The sequence below is a fragment of the Vulpes lagopus genome, chromosome 8 (genome assembly GCF_018345385.1).
Source record: "Vulpes lagopus strain Blue_001 chromosome 8, ASM1834538v1, whole genome shotgun sequence".
NCBI classification, from domain to species: Eukaryota; Metazoa; Chordata; class Mammalia; order Carnivora; family Canidae; genus Vulpes; species Vulpes lagopus.
The window spans coordinates 96,448,762-96,464,786 of record NC_054831.1 but is presented as its reverse complement, the minus strand read 5'-3'; the positions used below and the strand labels follow the sequence as shown (position 1 = coordinate 96,464,786).

At 38.2% G+C, this 16,025-nt stretch overlaps 1 protein-coding gene across 4 annotated transcripts in view; it reads left to right on the top strand.

Annotated features, from left to right (window-relative positions):
• Positions 1 to 16,025, top strand: part of PDE4D (phosphodiesterase 4D) — a 1,379,610-nt gene that overhangs the window by 207,935 nt on the left and 1,155,650 nt on the right. For 2 of the 4 annotated variants that reach the window (XM_041765464.1, XM_041765466.1), the window contains one exon: positions 15,582 to 15,642. The exons of the other annotated variants lie outside the window; for them this stretch is intronic. The gene's annotated coding sequence lies outside the window, so the exon portion shown is untranslated. The remainder of the gene's footprint in view (positions 1 to 15,581; positions 15,643 to 16,025) is intronic. 4 annotated transcript variants of the gene reach the window in all.

Here is a 16,025-nt window from a genome sequence, read left to right as displayed (position 1 = left end):
CTGCTCCTTTGCATCCTTTATTTTCTGAAACTTCATTTTCTTATTTTTAAAATCCAGACAGCATTCGCTGTTTTTTTTCTCTATAATTTTTATTTATATTTATGTATTTTAATTAAGGTGATTTTCTGATTGTAGAGAGGAACTTTAGGTAGGTTCCTTTTATTTCCTTTCTAAATAAGTAGGCCTTTGCAAAAAGCCAAATGCTTAAGAAGTTAACAGCAGAATATCTCATATCCCATCTTCTGTTAATCAGCTACCTGGATCAACTGATGCTCTCTCTTTCCTTCATAAAGTCTACATGCTAATGTCTATGACATTCTAGAAGGCTCTTCTTTTGCACATCAATGTGTATTTTGGCCCCCCTTGTGGTATGTATGTTTATCACGAGTCCCCAATCTGTTGATGGCAGTTGTACTTAGTTATTTTACTATATAACAAATTATTCTGTAAACTAATGTATACAAGAGGAATGTTTATATGAAAACTAAAATAGAGTGCTAGTCACTTTGCTAGACAAAAATTGCTTTTGAGTTAGGTATGGGTAAGCCAGTCACAAAGGTTGTGAAAAATGTGAATGACTAAGCATCATAGCACGATTCTCAAGTCAGGTTGCTTCTCAGGTGTCTTTAGCTTTCTTGCTTTATTATAAAGAACACAACTGGAAATGGTGGATGATGCATAGTGGATATGCTTAACAGGATGTAGAAATCTAACTAGAAGATCTATACATAAAGCAGAGGCCTCGGCCCTACATCAAAGAAGTAGTAAACTGTGTACTCTTAAATATTTTTATAAAGAATGTATAAGATATTATTTTTAAAGATCCCTAACTTCAGTATATTTATTTGATAAACCAGCTAACTCTATATTCTGAATGTGTCAGATAAGAAAGCTTCTAACACCAAGGTAAATTAAAAGCCAGGAACTCCTCTTCCCTTTACACGTGGGAAGGAAGATGAGTGAAGTGTTAGTGATTCTCACAACTCTTGGATGTCCTGATGGTGGAGAAGCATCTTCAGGTAAACCTGTCTGGTGTGGATCCAGAAGAAAGATTTTCCTTGGTTGATCTCTGAAGCTGCCACAGCTGTGGCACAGATGAGGAGGGTGTCCTGTTGCCTTGGATTATCCTGGAGAAATGCCGCTAAGGCCTAAGGCCTCCTTTTTGTGACAGCCCATCTCAGAGTGAACCGCCAGGCTTTGTAAACCTTAAGCCAAAAGAAAATCACACAATTATTTCTCATATAATGCATTTGTATCTTAATTCAAACTTCAATATTATAGGCCTATACTCATCAATTACTCTAGAGAACAGTTTGGTGGCCAAAGAAAATGTCCCTAAAAAGTGCCACTTGAGAGTTCCCTTCCCTAGGTAGGAGGTTATCTCAGTGACCTCTTGCCCATGTGATAGCCCTACTACTGAGAGACTTTATAATAGCATCAATACAGGCAAACCTGTCTTTCATTATTCATTTTTATCACCAATTGACTTTTAATTTCTTGGAGATGAGTTAGTAGTCATATTAGTGCCCCCCCATACTATCTCGCATAGCACCTGAACCAGAGGTAATCATAAATAAAGAAATAATGATCAGGTTCCCAAACTGGGATATTCTGTACTTTTGCATGACAGTTTTAACAGAATTTTGTCTCCTATGCCAAATTGCAGTTTTACCATATTGTGTTGTTGGCTCATGTTTCATCTCTCCATTCATGGTGCTAGTTGTTATAGATGGTCCTGTGTATTTTGATGTTGAGACTCTAAGGTACTCATTCAGCTGGTTTCTTAGAACTGGATTAATATGAGAAAGACTTTTTTTTTTCTAATAGTGAACTTCACTCAGTACGTGGGAAATTCATGCAGTCCTGGCCTGCTGCTTTTCTGTGGATAGATGGCCGCTCACGGACTTTCATTTGCCTCCCTCAAATATAACAACAGCCCAGAGGTGAATTATTCAGACAGTGTAGATACCCTGGGAGACCTGGTGTATTTTGCAGGCACTGATGTGATATAAACCAATCAACCCAAATCTTTTATGTCTCCTTTCCATATTGTAACTCCCATGAGGTAAAGCATTAAGCTACATTAAGCCTCATAAAGAGAAATTTGAGTTCATGATGTGTAACTTCTCAGTAATGGTAATTAGTATAATCTGCTTTTTGAATTTGGTAACTGATACTTGGGGAAAAAATGTTACCAGATTTCTCATTTCTATTTAAATATTTAAGACCGAAAACTTTTTTAGTAGAGCACTTAGTACCTTTCACAAAGCTTTGTAAGTGGCTTTGATTGTATGCAGAATTACACCAAATGATCTGGAGCAGACAGCTTATGAAATCAAGAACATAAACATAATTTATAACACTTATAAGAAAAAAGTATATTTTGAATTTTAAAGTATGAGTAAAAACTGAAGTTGAAATTTTTGCAGAATCAAATATCTCCCCCATATCAATCAGAATTTGTAGAAAAAAGTAGAACTAAGATAGAACAAAAGATGTTCAAGACTCCTGATAGAAGAGTAGGTATCCATCTGTGTAGATATCATTTAACCTGTGGGCACAAGATGTAGATAATATTAGAAAACATGATAATATAGTACATTTTACTCATAATTATGGTCAGAAATGTCACTATCCCTCTCTCATTAATTGACAAAATAAGTAGAAGATCGGTAAGAATATAAAAGACTTGAAAAACACAATCAGTTAACTTGTCCTAATGACATTTTTAGAGCATTCCAGCAGCAGAATATACATTCCTTTCAAATTCACACAAGACGTTTACAATGATAAATTATATTTTGGGGCCATCAAAGTCAACCTCAGTACATTTAAGAGTATTATAGTGTATGTTCTCTAAGCACAGTGGAATTAAATGAAAAATCAATAATAGAATGATACCTGGAAGGATCCCAAATATCTTGACACTGAATGGCATACTTCTGAATAACCCATGTGTACTTTGGTGATCTGTGTTTACCAAAATGGTATGTCCATGTCTTAACTCCTGGAACCTGTGAATGTAACCTTATTTGGGAAAGGGTCTTTGGAGATGTAATTGAGCATTCAGGATATTGAGATGAGATACTCTTGGATTATCCATGTGGACCTGACTCCAGTGAGAGATGTCCTTATAAAGGAAAGAAGAGAACAAGAGAAGATGCTGTGAAGATAGAGGCAAAGAAGAGTTCTATAGGCAGAAGCCACCAAAAGGTGGAAGAGACAAGACGTGGAACCTGGAGGCTTCAGAGAAAGTGTGGCCTTGCCAACTCCCTCGTTTTGGAGTCTTGGTCTCCCGAACTGTGAGAAAATAAATTTTTGTCATTTTATGCCACCAAGTTTGTGGTAATTTCTTAAGGTAACCATAGGATAAGAATACACCATGGGTCAAAGAAAAAATGTGAAGAGAAAGTACTAAGTCTTTTTGAATGAATTGGAATTGTTCAAGCAGCATATAAAAGTTTGTTTATATGTAACTCATGAGTTACTGACTCATGAGTCGGTACTTTGGGAAAAATTTAAGGGGCTGGATGCCTGGATTAGAAAAGAAGAAATGTCGCAAATCCATGACCCCAGCTTCTACCTTAAGAAACCAAAAGGAACAAACTCAAAGGAGAAAAAAAAAATCACTAGGCTAGAAAGAGAAAAAATTGATTCAGAAATTAATGAAAATTGATTCTTTAAGATTAATGATGTTGATATCCTAATAGCCAGGATAGATGGAGAAAAAAATAGGCAACCCAAATTACCAGTATTAAAAATGACAGGGGTGACATCACTACAGATTCAGCAGTTATTAAAAGAAGAATGAGGAGATAATGAAGGTTAATGAAGGAGTCAGTTGCTCAGCTGTCTTCCCCTGTCCTCAGCCTTCAGAAAGTTTGTGCCTTTGAGGGAAGGCCTATATGTCTCAGGGTCAGGCCTGTGGCCGCCTCTAAGAATAAGGTTCTATAGGATCTTGTCCTTCACATGAGCTCTCATGTAGTGTTGAACACTTTTTTTTTTAAAGATTTTATTTATTTATTCATGACAGACAGACAGAGAGAGAGAGAGAGGCAGTGACACAGGCAGAGGGGGAAGCAGGCTCCATGCAGGGAGCCCGATGTGGGACTCGATTCTGGGTCTCCAGGATCATACCTCAGGCTGAAGGCGGTGCTAAACCACTGGGCCACTGGGGCTACCCAGTATTGAACATTTTTAAGGGTTCAGCTGTTTTCTCCTTACTCCTGTCATCACAGATTTGTTCTTCCCATCAAACCAAGGATGGGAGTAGTGGTGAGTCTCTTTTTTGCTGGCACGTATTCCTTCCTTTCTGAAACTTAGTTGATTTAGCTTTCTTTCTATCCCTCGTTCTCTGGAGATTAAAAGAAATAAGCGATCATGGTTTTGGACTTACTTGGCTTGGTCTTGTGACGTTAGGAAGAATGGGCTGCCATAACAAAATACCACAGATTGTGTGGCTTAAACCATAGGCACTCTAGAGGCTGGAAGTCCAAGGTCAAGGTGTGGGTAGATTTGGTTTCTTCTGATGGCCTCTCTCCTGGGCATGTAGATGCCCACCTTCTCACTGCATCCTCACATGGTCATTGCTCTGTCTTTACATCCTAACTTCCTCCTCTTACAAGGATATCAGTCAGATTAGGGCCCATATTAATGGTCCCCCTTTAAAATGACCTTTTAAAGGACCTATCTCCAAATACAGTCACATTCTGAAGTCCTGGAAATTAGGGCTTCAACATGAGAATTTTGGATGGACACAATTCAGCTGTAATATTGTACATAATCTGGGCCTCCGTTATTTCCTTGACTTCATATCCAATTACTCTAGTCTCTTAAACTATCAGCCACACCAGCCTCACTGCTGATACTAGAACATGCCAGGCATGTTCTTGTTCAAGGGCATTTTTACTGGTTGTAAGTCTGCTGAGGTAGTTTTCTCATCAAGGTATCCACTGGCTCAGTTTTCCATCTTGTTCAAGTCTTTGCACAAATTTTCCCGTCTCTTTGAGGCCTCTCCTAACTCCCTTTAAAATTACAATCTTGATCTTGCTGCATTATTTAGTCTTCACAGTCCTTGCCACCTTCAAGCTTAACATAATATTTATTTATTAAGTGTGTTGTCTTCTACCCTATCAGCTTGTGACCTCCGTGAGGGCAGGAATTTTCATTTGTTCACTGATGTCACATTATCCCAGGGCAGGGCACATAGTGGGTCTTCTATAATGATTCAGTGATGAATGAATTGAAAGGATGCATTTTTTTTTTTTTTTTTTTTTTGGTGATGATTAGCTCCATCGGGTTTTTAAACAAGATTGTGATGATTTCCAGGAGCCGCTACTTAAAAAAAAAAAAAAAAAAAGAAGCATGGTTCTACTGCCATTAAAAACCCTAGAGGCTCCATATTAGACCAAATTAAATATGTTACCATAGGACTTCCAAATTATAATATACAAATGCAATCTTTAGTCTCCACTGGTGACACAGATCAAATGCAGCATATCACAGGTGTTTACATTTTGTAATCCTTTTTTTCCTGAATCATCTTGGGTGATTAATGTTCCTGGACTCATTTAGGGAAAGATATCTATATTTAGGTCTTTCTCCTGTTTTTTTTTTTTTTTAAGATATATTGCTATGTCACATAAATTTCAAACAGTTTAGGTTCTTTGAGAATGAGGATGACCACTTTGTTTTATATAGGAAGAATATTGTTTGAAACAATACTATTTCTTTTGCAGTATAATCTGTTTATTTTTGTATTTCCTCTTTTTCTTATCTTTTCTGAGTTTGGGTTTTGTTAAAACTACCATTAATGAAATTTATTCTCCTTGAAAATAAATTCTTATAACTCCCATAGATTTTTTTTTTTGTCATTTAGAATGATTCTAGATAGAATTTTTCAACACTCAAAGTTAATATACTTGGGAGTGATGGTGTGGTGTTTGTGTGCTTGTGTAGTGAGTGGAAGAATCCATCATCTTTGAAATATGTGGCCTGTACTCTGAATGAAGATAAAATGAGGATATAAGGGAAGAATGAACTTGGGTAAAGAAAATTAATAGAAAATAGAGGAAGTAGAAATATAGAAATGAATGAAGAATATTTAGAAGAAAAGAGCAGAAAGAAAACAAAAAAGTGGAAAAATGGCTTTAAAGAAAAAAAATAGAAAAAAGATGAGTAAGACCAAGATTTGTTGAGTGCCAGCCATCTACCGTACTTTGTGCTAGTTGGTAATCCTTTAACGTATATAAATCCTTCCAATAATCCTCTGAAATAGGCATTATCATAATAATTTATAAATACACAAGCTGGTAAATTAAGTAATTTAGTACTTTTAAATTTTTCTGCTCTTTACACATGCAGAAATGATATTCACATTTGAGAGGACATTGAAGTTGATCATAGACCAGTAGTTTAAAGCTTTTCATAGCTTCACAGTCCACTCATCTATACTGAGGGTCGGCATGATCAATATCTCTGCAAACTGAAATTTATTTGCAATCTACTCAATTGACAAGATAAAAAGTGAACTATCTAAGATAATACAGTTGGGAAATGACAAAGCTTAAAGTTTAAATTCAAGTCTTTTGGAATTCATTGTCCACATTTTTCAATTGACCTACAGCTCTATGGATGAATGATCCCTCCCTTGAGGAACTTATGGTCTATGGGGGAAGATAGAGATAGTAGAAAAGAACTGTAATGGATCATAGGACTTAGAAATATTAGGGAAAATGGAGGAAAGAAGCATTATTCAACTTGGTTTTCAGGAATGAGTAGAAGTTTTCCAGGTGGGCTAGAAAGGAAAGAGGGAGAAGGTATTCCAGGCAGGGGGAATCACATGTGCAAAGGGGAGATGATAGCTGTACCACAGAGATGACAGTGGAGAGAAGAAGAAGGAATGAAGTTGAAGTATTCTGGGATGGAGAATCAGTAAATGTAGTGACTTTTTAGAAACGGTGAATAAAGGATGATCGCAATTACTGTCTTGGTTTCCTTGGAAGGTCAGTAAGGAAACACTGAAATAGCAAAATCTGTAGGAAGAGCAGGTTTTAACAGGAAAGACAGGAAGTTTGGTATTGGATAAAGTGGACTTCAGAGCAAAGAAAATTACCAGAGACAGAGAGGGTCATTATGTAATGTTAAAAGGGCTGTTTAACCAAGAAGACAGCATTTCTAAATACGGATGAAGCAAATGACAGAGTTGAAAATACAGAGCAAAATTGATAGAACAGAAATAAAAAACAGGCAAATCCACTATTATAGTCATCGATGCATTTCTCTCAATAATTAATGGAATAGCTTAGCTAGGAAATCATCAAGGATATGGAAGAAGTCAACACTGTCCTCACCCAACAGGATCTAATCAGCATTCAAGAACATTCCACTCAACAACAAAATACACATTTTTTTTCAAGCCTCTACAGAAACTATGCCAACATAGATCATATTTGAAGACATAAAAAATTTCATTTTGAAATAATTGAAATCAGGGGCACATGGGGAGCTCAGTCAGCTAAGCATCTGTCTTCAGCTCATGTCATAATATCAGGGCCCTGCAATGGAGTCTGCCTCTGGCTCCACTCTCAGGGAGGAGTCTGCTTCTTGCTCTCCCTCATCCTTTGAGTCTCCCCATTTACGTAATGCACTTCCACTCTCCTTCTGTCAAATAAATAAAATCTTTAAAATAAAATAATTGAAATCAGACAATTGTGGTCCTCTGACCCTAATAGAATTAAGCTAGAAATCAATCACAGAAGGAGAACAGGAAAATTTCTAAACACCTGGAGACTAAACAATGTTTTAAAAGAGTTCATGGGTCTCAGAGGAAATCTCAAGGGAAATTAAAAAAAAAAAAAAAACAGCAAACTGAATAAAAGTAAAAATGCAGCATATAATTTGTGGGGCACAGCTAAAGCTGTCCTGAGAGGGAAGTTTATAGCACTAGATGCTTCTGTTAGAAAAAGGGAAAATGACTCAATCTAAACTCTTACTTGAAAAGCCTAGAGAAAGAAGGCAAGAAAAAAAAAGAAACTAAAGCAAACAGGAGGGCTAGAATTGGTTTTGCAGACTGATTGGAGAACAATGACTTACTCAGTATTGGTTCTGTTAAAAAATGTAATTTGTTAAAAAATATACTGTGGGCTTCAAAGTGCTAATATCCAATTAAATAAGAATAAGCAGAAAATGAAGTTAATAAATTGAGTTGATAGTGTCTGTGATGATTAAAATAATGATTACTTATGATGACCTTTTTTTCAACCACAACCAAACATGTCTCTGAAAATGAGTCACTAAGGATGAAGCAGCATTTTTCTTTCTGCTTTGATTAATCAAAATTTATCTTACATTAAAAAACACTTTGGTAATGAGTTTAGCCACTGTTTAGAAGATATTTGCTTTTCATGATCATTTTCTTGTTTATGTAATCAGGAGCAGAAAAAATATCTTTACCAGTAGTTCTCAACATTGACTGCAAATTAGAATCATTTGGAGAGCTTTAAAACATACTGATGCCTAGATTCCACCTAGGGAGATTCTGAGCTAATTGGTGTGGAGCAGAAGTTCTCAAAATATGGTCTCAGACCTACAGCAGTGGCAGCATTTGGGAACTTGTTAAAAATGCAGATTTACAAGCTCTACCCCTGCTTTAAGCCTTTCAAGTGAGGGATGCCTGTGTGGCTCACTGGTTGAGCATCTGCCTTTGGCTTAGAGCATGATTCCAGAGTCCCTCATTCAGCTCCTGAAGGGAGCCTGCTTCTTCCTCTGCCTATGTCTATGCCTCTGCCTCTCTCTCTGTGTCTCTCATGAATAAATAAATTAAATCTTAAAAAAAGGAAGACTTTCAAGTGATTGTGAGGCAGTGTGTTTCAAACTTTAATGGGCATATAGCTCTTCTGGAGAATCTTCTATAAATATAGATTGAGGTTCCTGGTCTGGTATGAAGCTTGAGATGATTATTAGCAAACTCCCATGGGACCCTAATGAATAACAAGGGTCTACAGGACATTAGACACTTGCGCTTTTAAAAACTTCACAAGTGAGAATACAGCTAAAGGTGACAACTGCCAATAGGCCACAAAACTCACATGATCTTTCCCAGGTTGCCTGTCCCCAGGTTGTGGAGTCACTGAAGAGCACATACCCCTATTCCCTTTCAAGTGATGGTGACTGTCTTAAGTTTCTTCTCATTTGCATAAGAATCCCAGTTATGATGGTGTCATCCTTATTTTCCAGAACAAATATTGAGCATTCTGCTTTCTATGTTCCTCTACACTCCCATTGTCATTTGCCTGACCCACTATCTTTCATGGTTTTCCTCCTCAATACCAGTTAAAAATTGGCTAATGTGATGAAATAATCATTCCAGTACATTGGGAGGGAGTTAGATCTCTCCCCTTTAAAGTAACGTGGATCTTGAGACAATGCCCTGAGACTAATATCTTCAGAGAAATCTCTTCTCCTTTTATATATTCTTACTGGGCATGCATATCTTGTTCCAGGGTTATCAAGAAACACCCATGTTCTGATAATTTGAACTCCACCTGGCTGGGACAGATCTCTCTCTCTGACCAGTCATTTATTGGACACCTTTCCTTAAATTTCTCAAAGTGCCTCAAACTCAGTGTGCCCCTAATAGAACTAATTTTCTCCACCATATCTATTTGTCTTTCTGCACTCTCTCAGTGATAAGTAACTGGGGAGTCATCTTTTACTCTCGCTCTTTCATTCTACTTCAAATGGAACTTGTTGTTAGGGTCCATGGATTCTACTAGTCTTGAATCCATCTACTCTCCCCATGATGACAGCCACCACTCTGGTTCATGTTCCCTTAAATTGCAGTGTGCTAACTTACCTCTCTGCCTTTGGGCTGGCCTTTTCTTGCCCATTTACCATATAGCTTCTAGAGTGTTTATTCTTGTCACTTCTCATCTTTATTATTTTAAAGATTTTTATTTTTATTTATTCACGAGAGACACAGAGAGAGAGACACACACACACACAAAGACACAGGCAGAGGGAGAAGCAGGCTCCATGCAGGGAACCTGACGTGGGGCTCGATCCCGGGACTCCAGGATCACGCCCTGGGCGGAAGGGAGGTGCTAAACCGATGAGCCACCCAGGGATCCCACTTCTCATCTTTAAAATGCTTCAGTGACTCTCTGTTGCTCTTAGAGTTAAGTCTAAACTCCTTAATATGACTTAAAAATACTAGGATTAAGATGTACAAACTTCCAGTTTAAAAATAAGTCACAAGGATGTACAGTACAGCATAAGGAATATAGTTAATAATATTGTAATAACTTTCTATGGTGGCAGATGGTGACTACTCTTATGGTGCTGAGCATGTTGCAATGTATGTAATCACCAAACCATTATGTTGCACACCTGAAACTAATAAGATATGTCAACTGTACCTCAGTTTAAAAATCAGTAAGAAAAAAAATCATTAAGGGTTCGGTACTTTGCTAACCTTTTCCTGGAATTCTTTCTGTCTTAATCGATGCATTTTCCATGTGCACCATTTTCTCGGTAAGCCTTTAAGTAGGTGATGCCTCTACTGAGTGTGTTTCCTTTTTCCCATGTGCCTAATCCTTACTCTTTTTTTGTTTTTTGTTTTTACCAAGGTACTGCTTGTGAACAAATGCCATCCTTGACCCCACCCCTCAGGCCTTACCTACCTTCCTTTTATTATGCTCTGTGTTGGAGTGATCACGCTGAGCCTCATTTCCTTTATGTGTCTTTCTCAACAGGATCCTCAAGGTAGAGGTTACCTTTGTCACCACTGTGTCCTTAGCATCAAGCCCAGTGTCTATATTGCAGTCTATCTTCAAACATATTAATAAACAAAATTCCCAGAAGTATGTAGAAAGGAGCTTGTCATGGCAGCTCAGTGAGAGAGCAGTGTTGAGGTAGTTAGAACTGTTAGAAAGACACAAATGGCTTTATGGGAAATAGCTTCTCAGTTTATCACAGTTCTCATAGAAGGATTTCTGAGAAGGTAGACCTAAGATAAGTGGAGGAGTATTCTAAATAGTTGAATAGCATATTTTCTCCTTCCACAGTATCATAATTTATAAAAGGATGTTAGTGATTATATTATTTATATGCTTACAGCAGTAATTTATTTATTTTTTTAGGTTCCATTTTCTTCGACAACCAAATGGAGATTCTTGTTTTACTGACACAATTCCATACTCTGAATTCTCACCTCTTCTTTCTACTTTGGTTCTCTGATTGTATGAGCTACATTTAATTAGCCTGGTGTACACTTAATTAGCAGTAGGGCCAAGAAGAATAAAGCTCCTTTAGGTTACAGAGCTAGCGCTTTCCTTTGGTGAGTGGTGAAGCCAGGCCATTCTAAAAGTTTTCCACATCTATGGAGCTCCCTTTTTTTAGGGAGTTACAGTTCCAGACTTTGAAGTAAATGCCAGGTTTGAAAGATTGCAGTTCATTTCCTACACATGAATTTGCCTAGGGAAATTTTTGTAACATAACCCAACATTGAGTGAATAAACAGTGAATGAATAAGCGTGTGGATTGGTGAAGCACTTCAGCCTAGCATCTCCAGGGCCTTCTGTTAGTATTTGATTGGGATTCTGCACCCTAGCAGCCATCTGGCTTTTACAGCTTCTTTGGATTTCTGTTTTGTCAGTTCTTCTTTAGCAAATCTGCGGAGCACAGTTTTGGTGACTTCCATCTGGAAGGTTGATGGTCCCTCGCTTTCTAGAGCACATCGCAGGGCAAAGTAGTATCCGTGTTTCTCCTACAGGGGGAGCCTGGCACTCTGAATCCCGGTGGGGTCTTTCTCCCTGGGTTGTCACTCACTGACTTGGGAACTAGCTAGGCTTCTTCTGTGCTTTTCCGCATGCACTTACACTCAGGAATTGGCCTCAAATCCATCTCCTCTACTTATCTAAGTGTTATTTTTTCAGGGTTCGACCTCAAGTTTCATTTTCTCCTGCAATTAGGGCATAGATCACGGTCTTGAGATACTTTGCTCTTCTTTATACTGTGTGCCAGTCTCTCAAATTATCTCACCTTCCTTTTCCTTTTTTATGTAAATGGATGGTCTAGTTCAGCGTATACCTCAATTTGAATCCATTTAAGTGCCATGCTTCATTTGAAATGACACGTCAAGCTGTTTTGTATCATATTTCCCATTGTCTTACCTGAAAAACCAGGTTACACAGGCAAGTCTTAGAGTTATGAGAACATTCTCCTGGCATTTTCTCCAGCTTTCAGAATTAATTTATAGGGCTTCATATTTTGTGGGCATTATGCCTCTCTGACTCTTGTGTAAGTAGTCAATCTTCCTCTCACCAGGTATGGGACTGTGAGAAAAAGAATCAGCAAGTGAAACTGGACAATTAGAGGTTAGAAGATGCTGGTTAACCCTTTACTTCCTGGTCAGAAGGAAAGAATGTGATCATTTACATTTCTCTGAGCTTAATCTCTGTTTTCTTCAACTGAATACTGGCAAGCACTAGCGCTGGTGCCTGGCACATGAAAAATGCCTGCAATAATAGATGGATCACGTTAGGGAAGGTGGCTATTAAAAAAAATGGTAACCTTATACTGAAATGGAAGTAACAGCAATAGCCTCTGCCAACTAGTCACTATCCATATCCCCACTTCTCTTTGGTGTCCTGAAATCAGTAAAAATGGTCTTGTCAAAGAATCCTTTGAGAAATAGATGTGTATCCTTGCTTGGTAAGCTGAAGTTTTAGAAAGACTATATTCCATTAATAAGGAATAATGTAGATATATGAGCATGGTAAATCTTTAAATAGAAGATGCCATTTTAAATCTAAGTCCAGAGATACTGTTTCTGAGTTGCTTGCAGGGGCGTGAATGCTAAGTGGAGACCCCATTGAGAAAATTTCTACCTGTTATTTCTAATGGCTTTATGATGTCATAAGAAAGCTCCAAAAAAAAAAAAAAAAAAAAAGGTCTTCCCTGAATTAGATTCCTAGTTGACCTTCTCGAAATAGAGCTCTGGGCCTGTGACATGTGGTGGCATTTGCATATTAGTGACCTTGATGTATGTCTTTTATTTTCCCCTAGCACTTACCTCATTTACCTGAAATAGCATTGATTAAAATAACCCGTGAAAAGTAAAATAAAAGAGATAAATAGGATGCCTGCGTGGCTCAGGTGTTGAGCGTCTGCCTTTGGCTCAGGGAGAGATCCAGGGGTCCTGGGATCAATTCCCATATCTGGCTTCCCAAGGAGAGCCTGCGTCTCCCTCTGCCTGTGTGTCTGCCTCTCTCTCTGTGTCTCTCATAAATCAATAAAAATAAAATCTTTAAAAATAAGTAAAGATAAAAAATGAGATATAATCTTTAAAAATAATCTGGGTTATATAGTTCTGATGATGAAAAATTATTCTGGTCTGAGTGAAGCACTGTTTAGCTTTACACCTTATGTTTATTACTGATAGCTAATTACTTGAATTTCAGCATTCAAGAGCTAAGAAATGATATTGCCAGTGAGTTCTTGTGGCTTCTACTTTCTAGTTTATGTTATAAATTGGTGTCCTAAATTATCAGTCTGTTTTTTAAACTGTTTTGTTACAACTAAAAAGCCATGTAGCTTAATTGCATGTGTGGTTATCATTCTTACAGTGACTTTTTGGAGCTAAGACTGCTTATTTTCCTCTCTCCAAACCAGCTTCTTAGCCTTACTTCCCTACCTTGGATAGGGTTTACCTGATCTTCTAGTCATGAAGGCTAGAAAGCTCAGCTTAATTTTGAACTCTCCTTTCTCCCCCTGAACCACTCTGACTCACGGTAATTTCTTTTGGGTATGTGTTCTGCTTAGGGACCTCATGTCTAGACTCATTATCCCTTCCTTCATTCAGGTTCTCAGATAATAACCTACCTTATCACCAAGCCTTTTATCTCTCCCAATTCCGTTCATTTCCTACCCTGTCATAAGACAAAAAAGCAGTTGTGCTATTTCCATGCTCAAAATCTTTTAATAGCTCCCCCATTACCTTCAAAAAATATAAAAAATTGAAGAGTATTCATTGGAAAATGTTGCATTGTTGATGAGGGCAAAGCATTAGAATCAACATAAATGTTCAAAAACAGGAGGGTCACCAAACAAAACACAATTTAAACCTTACAATGAAATGCTATTTGACCATTAGAGATGTCGGTTTTGAAGAATTTTTAATGTGTGACAATGTGGAATGTAGCAGAGAGTAATATCGAATATACCATCGTAAATATGAAATACAAAAAAAAGTTGATGTAGATGTTACCAGTGGTTACCTCTGGATCACCCAGTCCCAGATTTTTCTTTCTGGCTACAGTTTTCAAGTTTTCTACAATGAGTATACATTGTCTTAATAATCAGAAAAACTTGCCCTGACAATCAGGATTTGGAAGGGAACTTATGAATTATTTAGTCTAGTTGTTCTTAGTGTATTTCTGGACCATACACCTCACTGAGGACCTGAAGAATGATAAGAAGCTTTTCTCAAAAAAAAAAAAAAAAAAAGAAGAACATCTGACCATAGGCAGAAAATTTGTCATAGAATTTCAGCAGGATTTGAGACCTCAGATTAAGACATATTTTACAGTATAGTTCTCTCACTTAGGAGAAAATGCAGGATAAACAGTTGCCTTTTCTCCCACAGGGGAATTGGAGGAAGTGCCAGGATTAGATGTTGGGTTTTAGCGTTTGCCCCGGCATGGGCCTGTCTGGGAGACTTGGGATCACACCGCAAGCCTCCCTCCAGTCATGTGCTTCTTATGGGCACTCTGGAAGTTACTCAGGCTCTGAGGCACCAGACCACACCTGGAGAGGTTCCCCTTAATGATTGTGGAGAGACCTCAGGGTGGTTGTGGCTGCTGCTGTTGTTCTTGGGAGCACCTTCCCCACTCCTCCTCCCTGTGAACAAGGTTTTATTAGATCAAGAGGAATAGCTTCTGAGTCACTGATGACTCCTAGAAGTAAGCAAATAAAATACGTGTTTGAGAACACTGCATTAGTTAGCTGTTACTTTCTTACCTGCCCCGCCTCCTCCCCGGCCATACTTTATGATTTTATTGTATGCTTGGTGATAGATTTTTGCTTTGAGAATTTTTTTTTCCTTCTGTTATCTGATAGTTTCCTTTATGTGACCTCGATCGTGATGATGATGGCAGGGCAGAACACAGCCTCTCTGCACTTGTATCATTCATTCTGCTGGATCCCATAGCCAATCCCTGCCTGGTGCCTGAATGGCCTGCAAAGTGCAAGGCTTTCTAGAAAAACCTCTCTTCAACTGGCTTTGCATGGTTCTGTCTTTGTAAAACCTTAAGCTATGCAGTAAGTGAGGGGGGAAAAAACCCACCGCCAAGAGCAACACACACACTAGAGCCTGCCTTTTAACTGGGAAGGAAGGAGAGATGCCCTTACTTTGTCAGAAAGCCCTGAAGGGCCCGATAAATCTTGCCACAGACAGCAGATTTTGCAGATAAAGGAGGAGTGTTTTCTTTGGTGCCATAAAGCTGCAATCGTAGATCTAGAAACAGCTGTCTGATAATTTTTTCCAAGTTGTTAAACCCTCCACAATCTAATCTCTGCAGAGAGCCCTGAATCAAGATAGAGGATGGAATCCCTGCCTTGAACACAGAAGTGGTGTAGAAGGTAAGGAATGAACATTTCCTCGTATTTGCAAGTACCAGTCGCAGGCAAGTTACTTTCACAGTTGACACTTACTCCTGAGGAAATGCTCTAGGGTAGCTGGTGCTGTCCTTATTTTTATAGGTGGGGAAACTGAGGCTCACCCGGTGCACACAGTGAATAAGAGACTAAGCTGAGTGTGTCTGTTTCCAGCTCAAGTTCTTTCTCCCGTAGAATAAATGGCTCCTGCGGTGGTATATTGTTCTGGAGTGTTCTAATGATCTTGTATGTGTATGTATATTTGAAATACCTTTATTTATGTACTGCAGTCTCATTAATACCAGTTCAAAAATACAGAAAGGTAGAAACGTCCCTACAGGCGCCCACACAGAGAAGAGTTCTGTCCT